We start from the raw sequence: 7,719 nt of genomic DNA on the forward strand, positions 1-7,719 counted from the left end.
AAGCCAGAAGCTATAAATCAGCAAAGCGTCCCTCTTAAAAAAGAAACTAAAAGTCTGCATGAAAGTGATTTTTGTAGATGAATGAAGAGAGAGGAAATCGTTTTTATAACAGGAAAAAACAGCCGAGCTGCGTCACAACTGCACCCATATAATCACACGAACTTTAGCTCCTCCCATTAGCTGCAAGCAGCGTTGCAAAGTCACACGAGCTGTAAACATCCACGTGCTGATGCACAGCGAGCAGTGCAACACTCTCAAATCTGCATGATGTTTTTCATACTCCACATCACTTTCTCTAGTCTCGTGTGCTGAAGTCAGGACGCTGCTGTGTCTATAAACTCAGCCTGGTTTGTGGGCTCATCTTATTTGACAAAAAAATAATAACAACTGTCTGCAGGACTCAAAAGTTTGGATCAAGTCTTCAACATCCCTGTTGGAGCCAGATGTGGACCACAGAGTGCTAACAAACTCATGGATCCCTGGACGAACACAGGAACCTCCCACCGCAGCAAATCCGTCTGCCAAAGACAGCAGAGAGAAACATACGAGACACCAGAAGAAAAACAAAGTACGTCTGCTGTGCTTCGTCACAATGACCAGTACGTTCGCTCCCAGCTGAGCCCTGATTGGATGCCATGATTCATTAACACGCTTCAATATGATTTTTCCTCCTCGATGTCACATCGTCCGGGTCACGTCACAGCGCCCTGATGAAACGTTTCAGTGAAGATCCTCGTTGAACATAAAGGGAGACGTTTATGACTTACGTGCGTCTGAATCAAAGGTTTTCGTGTCGAGGTTACCGGCCGCGACCTCGGTCTGTCTGAACTGGGCTTGCCCAGATCTTGTGACAACTATTTTTTTAAACCACTAAAAGCTGACATCATAATGAAAACCATCTTCCTGTGGTAGTTGGGAGAGTTTGAGATTATAAAAAGACCTCGTGGTAACTTTGCCTCAGATAAAGGCCCATTTCTCCTGATGAGACTGTGGGGAATACAGCGTGTTTCATTAGCCAAGCACATGCAGCTTTATTTAGACTCCCATATCCTCCCTCTGTCCCCCTCAGAGACAAACACACCGTTACTGTGAACCCTGTACACACCAGGCGGTCGGCGGGGGTGTACGTGTGCCTGTGAGAAGGATTAGCTCACAGATACTATATCAGTCAAGAGGAGGGAGTATCTGAGTGTGTACAAGTACATACGTGTGCATGTGTACCTGTAGCTTGGGTGCCCCATTACAAAAACAGACCCACTTAGAAAGACACTTTGTGACCTGTGGGGTTAAAAATATAACAATCAGTCATGTGTTTGCACATGCATCACTTCTCTTCCTGCAGCACGTCACAGTCCTCTTCAAACTCTAGCTCAAACTCGCACAGCGAGTCGTTTAACAGCTTAGCACTAGCAGCTTCCAACAGGCACAGTCTCTCGTTAGCTACATGTTAACAGACAGGTGTATTTTTGGCAAATGAATTTGCAGAATTTCCCTTTAACAGAACTTTCATCATTAGTGGGAAAAAGTCGCAAGCATTCGTGTCATTTTGTACCAGTTAATTGTGGTATGGATTTAAGATGCTATCACCGAGTAACATGATCACAGCCCAAAATATACAGATACTGGCAAGAAGGCAGAAAAAGACTGAGACGGCAGATGGCTAAAGATCAAACAATCCGACATGCCGCAGAAACAAAAACACAAATGAAACCCCCGGAGCACGACACACGGGTGACACCGTGTAAGAAGGAAGCTTCTGGGAATCCTTGGAGCATCTGCGCACACACACACACACACACTGTTACTAACCCCTGAGGCACCTCGTTTATGAGTCTACTAGGGCTGCCACGATTAGTCGACTAGTCACGATTACGTCGACTATCAAAATCGTCGACGACTGATTTAATAGTCGACGCGTCGTTTGAAGCTTTGTAAGATCCCAAAAGACGCAGGAATAAGTAGCAGGATTTAAGAGTGTAATAACGGACTGAAACAGAAGATGGCAGCACTGCATGTACAAGGATGCCAGCTGCCGTTAAACCCCGAAGAAGAAGAAGAAGCTGTGTCCCAGAATTCATAGCGCGGCCCAGCTTAGTTTCCAACAATGGCGGCAGCTAGTTAGTTTTAATGTTACTCTTATTATTCTTTCTGGGTCACAAAATAAACGTTTAACGTATTTTCAGGCGAGAATGTAGCTGTGTAAACCTCAAATATCTGCTCAGTTTATCAAGACACCAAATATTTTCAAAAGCGCTCCGACGTTTTCGGAGACGTCTGTTACCCACTAGCTCGTTAGCGAGCCGGGGGCTAGGCTCACTAGCGCCGCGAGAACACCGGACTCCCCGCAAATCGTTTTCAAACCCACCGCCGTCTTTCGCTACTCAGGTTAAACATGATATATGAGTCACTTAGATAACTTAAAATGTTATTGTTTGGCTTTTTTTAGTATTTTATTTGTTCCTGAGTAAATCGGTTTGGCTGAGATTAAAGTTATAGTTTTTACACAGCTGAATAAACGTCAAGCAGACAGCTGATTATCAGAAGTGTGAGATGCTCGAGAATTTACTCCGGTGTCCTGTTATATTTTAGATAGCAAGGAGTTTATTAAACTTCACCGAAACAATCTGCAAATTTCATTAAAATTTAATAAACTATCATCTTGTCTTTATTTTTAGTTAGCACAGACCTTAAACAGTTAAAGCTGTAAGCTAATGACAGTTACATAAGAGCAGATGCTGCTGGTGCAATAAGCTGTAGTTTTACGTCCAATGGATGATGATCTGATTAGTCGACTAATCGCAAAAATAATCGGTGACTAGTCGACTATCAAAATAATCGTTTGTGGCAGCCCTAGAGTCTATGTGAGTCTAACACGTGTGCTTAAGAAAGGACGCCTATCGAGTACTATAAATAAGAACACCTGGTTTACTGCATGAGCATAAACACAGACTATTTGATTGTGATTTGGTGGCCTGAGTTCCTTCCACTAATTAGTGTAAATACAGAATATCTCACCTGCTTGAGCAGGTGACTTTGGTGTGGGGCCTGGGGGCCAGGCTGTATGTGGCCCACGCTGTCAAACTCAGTTTCCATCACGGGACAAAAGTGGGCAAAACCAGTGAAACTCTCTTTTCTGTTAGTGTGAAGAAGCTTAATGACGCATTTAATCACGGTGATATTGTGATATAAGAAAAACTGTACATCTCAATTTTCCTACACGAAAATGCTGAAGAGAAACGCTGGTGTAGTAAAAGAAATCTGTCAACTTATAGAAAAGCTCATTTCCTAGACTGTCCTATAATTATGAAACAGAAAATTCAATCATTCAAACACTGTGGACACTATAAAGAAGCCCACAGTGGAAAACTGGGACTTTTCTGTCATTCAGCTGTTTATCTTCTACTGTGGAACGAGTGGCTGTGTGGGAGGTCTATGCAAGTGAGAATCGCTCCAAGCCAAATGCTTTCCTTTCCACAGGTGTCCAGTGGGCTGGACTGGAGTCTTTGCCGGGCTGATTCTGGTCACTGGGCCTTATGTTTGGCACCCCTGACTCACCTGTGCGCAGACAAATAATCAGATGTAAACACATGCATAACACATACACAGTAACTGACAGTACAGCAACACTCCTGTCTGCATTATAATGGGCTGTCACGGTTCATTAGCCAGTCAAGCATGCAATTGTACCAGGGCGTCCACAATGACAAAACACACACGGACTCACAACACCAGTGTCCGGGTCAAAAACGTGCAGAAATTAGACAACGAACCATCAACGGTGCGATTAGTCCGCACAGGCTGAGCCCGTTGGGTCGTGGAAGCTGAGGAAACATGCTCAGAGCTCTCCGTTACCAGGTTTATCTCAGAGCGCCTGCAAGTCGCCGCTGTTGGACGCTTCAGTAATTAATCCTCTTTGCTTCAAAGACACTCTGACACCAGCTTCCCAACAAGTTAGCTATTCTGAAAAATGTGTTTATGTGACGAATAAAGGCTGCAGAGGGGATGATCGAACACCCGGGAGCAGCCTGGGAATGTGAGTTCTGTCATACGCTGCATGTATTTCCCCGTGCACCACAGAACCTCACAGACGGACGGCAGTACTGTCACGTATACTACCGTTTGGATGGTAGTCGTCCAATCCTCCGTTTTTCATTTCTGCACATCAAATTTTAGAAATGCAGCCGAGGAGGGCTGCAGCATGCAGCTCTGCCTCTGCATCATGATCCTGTTGTCATAAACAAATATTTACACAGTTGTTGTCACTGGCACAGTTATCCACACACACTCGTTCTCCCCTCTCTCTTCCATTATTGGCATCCTCTCCCCCCTCCCTCGTCTGCTCTACCTTTGCCTCTTCAGTATTTTCCTTCCACCTTTCTTTGATATTTGCTCCTTTCTTAAGTGATTCTTGGATCCGTGCTCAGCCTCCATGCTTTCTCTTTGGCTCTTACTGCAGCACCCATTTAAATGTATTTCCTGTTTCCCTCTCTGTCTTTATCTCTCCCACCACATACCAACTCTCTTCCCTTCTATCTTTGTTTCTCCTTCTCTTCTGTCCCATGAAAGCAGTTCCAGTCTCACAAAGCGAATCCTTTGTCTTTTCCCCTCCTAAACAACACATGCACAGTATCAGGGCCATTTATTCCCAGAGCAGCCCAAGGCTCTGCTGTTCCCAGATCTCTTTGACGAGCGGGTCACTCTGGCCAATCGCGCACCGGCCAGACAGCCCAGAAAGGCGGGATGTGGGTCACTGTAGCCAATGATAGGCCGATCCTTTTCCCACAGGGGCGAGCTGATTGACAACTAGCGCTGGACAGGAGTCAAGAGGGTAATTGTCATCTGACTCTCTCCCTCTCTCTTTATCTGTCCGTCTCTGCTTCTCATCCTAGACACTCATTCTTCCCTCTCCCACTTCCCCTTTCCAACTCACTTCCTTGCCCCCACTCCTCCCCACACACCCCTCATTTTCCCTATAGCACTCAAGGACTCTCTCATTGGCTGCCCTCCCTTTCCCTCAGGAATAACTTGGTGACGCTACTGGCCGAGGGCTGATGCCAATCTACATCCCCAGCATGCCCCTCGGGAGACCCCCAAACTTCAATGGCCTGTGGCACACACACGCACACACGCACGCACGCACGTGCACGCACACACGCACACACACGCACGCACGCACACACACACACACACACACACACACAGGGGACAGGGACAGAAGCTGATTAACCAAATACTTTTATCAGCAGTAAAACCGCTCTCTCTGCCTGCCTGCATTCTGAACAAAACAGCCTTAAAACACAAACACACACAGACACACATCCCAAGCACTGAGCCATTGGCCAGAATCACCAGGCTAGTCTGAGGCTTGGGACAGCGTGTGTGTGCGTGCATGTGTGCTTTTGTTTGTGAGCGTGTGTGTAAAGGGACAGAGTTAGCAGAGGGCTTAGATGGATGGCAGCGAGAAAGAACAACAACCACACAAAGCCTGGCGGACAAGCTCCATCGCCCTCTCTATCTTTCTCTTTCCTCCTTTTTCTGCTTTGCCCTCCTCTCCTGTTTTTTCTCTTTCAATCTGAATTGTTTCTATCTGATTTCGTTCGACAGATTTTGAAATTCTCTTTGCTTCAGCAATCGTTTCGTCTTTCCTCTCTGCTTACAGAAGTCCTCGTCTTCGTTGTTTTGTCATGAACAACCTCTCTGTTCTTTCTTTTATGTACGAGGTCATTGTGATTGTAATCTCTATCAACAGATTCTGCATATGAATATGTATAATCTGCAGGAGGGAGGAGTTTTCTGATCCTGGAAACCTTCTGGCTTCCATTTGTCATCTTGGCCAGCCAAGTCTGAGCCGGTTTGGTTGCATTCATGTAAACAGGATATATGGACCAAGTGCAAATGAGGAATTCATTCATTGGCTACACCGGGCAGAGGCGAGTCAGGGCCATGTGGGGACCGTGGACCAGTAAAGGTCAGTGACACTGAACGACTTCATGTTGGGTGATGCAGAGCGGGCGGATCAAGTTAAACTTCTTTTTTAACTTTGAGGAAAACAATTGAACCGACAGCAGCGACGCAGATTGGCGACATACCAGCATTACAGTGTTATTTACGCACACGTGTCAGTGAGCGACCAGCCATCAGCAAGACAGCGATGCAAGAGTAAATCAGTCCCTGTGCAAACGCCCCTCTAACCAGCAGACTAACCAGCGGTTCCCAAATGAGTCACACATCCCAGACCTTACCAAAATAAACCAACATAGCCGCGCACGCTTCGCTGCTGTAGAAAACAATCGTGCTGTTGTGAGAAGACTTTCTGGTTTTATCTTTTAGTCCTGCGACTCGCACAAACTCACCTGTACAGCAAGGTTTGTAAGAGATTCCTATTAACACACTACGAAGAGAACGCAACACGCACACACAGACACACACAGACAGTACAGAGCTGATGTTCAGGGCCAAACAACACAGCTTGAGATTAAAGAGCCTCTCTGATCTGACATTTGTTTTTCTGTCTGTCAGAGAGAGTGTGGCGGGAAGACGAATCGATAGCAGAAGAGACGTGTAGAGGAAGAAAGAGGAAGTGAAGGAGGATATAAAGGCGGTGGAGAAGAAGAGCAGAAGGTGAGACAGAGGTTAGAAAGAAAGCAGCAGCGAGGAAGGACGAGAGGTGAAGGAAGGCAGCGAAAGGAAGCATAAGGAGTAGGACAGAAAGAGAAGGAGGAGAGGGAGAGCATTTCTCCAGAGTACCATGACTCCAGGGAAGGCTCCAGAAATAACTGAACTAGAAGTTTCCCCAGCAGCTTCCACTCACCATTACAGACTGGTCCACACACACGCGCACACACACACACACACACACACCCACGCACACACACACCCACGCACCCACCATATGAAGGTTCAGAGTTCACCGAGACAAGACTGATTCACCAACAAAGCTGAATGATGCCAGAAGGAGATGAGACATGATGAGGTACAGTTGGTGCATATTCACACACACGTGCACGCACACACACACACGTGCACGCACACACACACACGTGCACGCACACACACACACACACACACTCTACATGAACACTAAGAGGAGGCGGGGCTGCAGGGTGGAGGGTACATAATTGCCTTCTCTTGTACTACAGGCTCGAGAGTGCTTTTTGACTGAAGACACCAATTTCACGCTAAGGCATTATTTAGCTTGATACAAACTTGATTAGGCTTTACAGAGAGAGAGAGGAGAAGGGAAATAAACAGCTTTGTGTCATACCGCATCGCTGGCGGACAGATTAACTCGCTAGTCACGCTCCTTCTGGGAGTAACAAGAAAAATATACAGACACAGCGCGTGTGCGCTCCGAGCGTGGCTGCTTGTTTGTTTGAGCTGACGTGTAATCAAGCATCTTAGAAAATGTACTTTCCATTTTTGAAACCTCATTTTTAAAGAACCTTTTTCAGATTTCGGGGTGTTTCATGTTTTTGCAGCTAAAATTCAAACTGAGTTAGACTTTGAAATCCAGCGATCGTTCCTCGGGACGTTCAGCAGAACTATCCGTCCCCGCTACTGCAAGGACTCTTTGTGCAGTTCGTCTGTATTACGCAACATAATTTTGGGCTTTTCAGGTGCAACATTTGTGCAGGTGTGGGCCTGCAGCAGGCTGACATTTCTCTTACCTTTAAAAGATTTGGCTCAGCAGTCAGGATTTATTACCAAACATGAACGTCC

The 7,719-nt window shown here is 46.1% G+C and overlaps 1 protein-coding gene across 3 annotated transcripts in view; it reads right to left on the reverse strand.

Annotated features, from left to right (window-relative positions):
- Positions 1 to 7,719, reverse strand: part of znf423 (zinc finger protein 423) — a 130,482-nt gene that overhangs the window by 111,040 nt on the left and 11,723 nt on the right. The gene's annotated exons all lie outside the window — the stretch shown is intronic.

The sequence above is a fragment of the Mchenga conophoros genome, linkage group LG7 (genome assembly GCF_057382185.1).
Source record: "Mchenga conophoros isolate Kocher_MC1m ecotype Shallow Benthic linkage group LG7, M_conophoros_male_GT1.1, whole genome shotgun sequence".
In the NCBI taxonomy this organism is placed as follows: Eukaryota; Metazoa; Chordata; class Actinopteri; order Cichliformes; family Cichlidae; genus Mchenga; species Mchenga conophoros.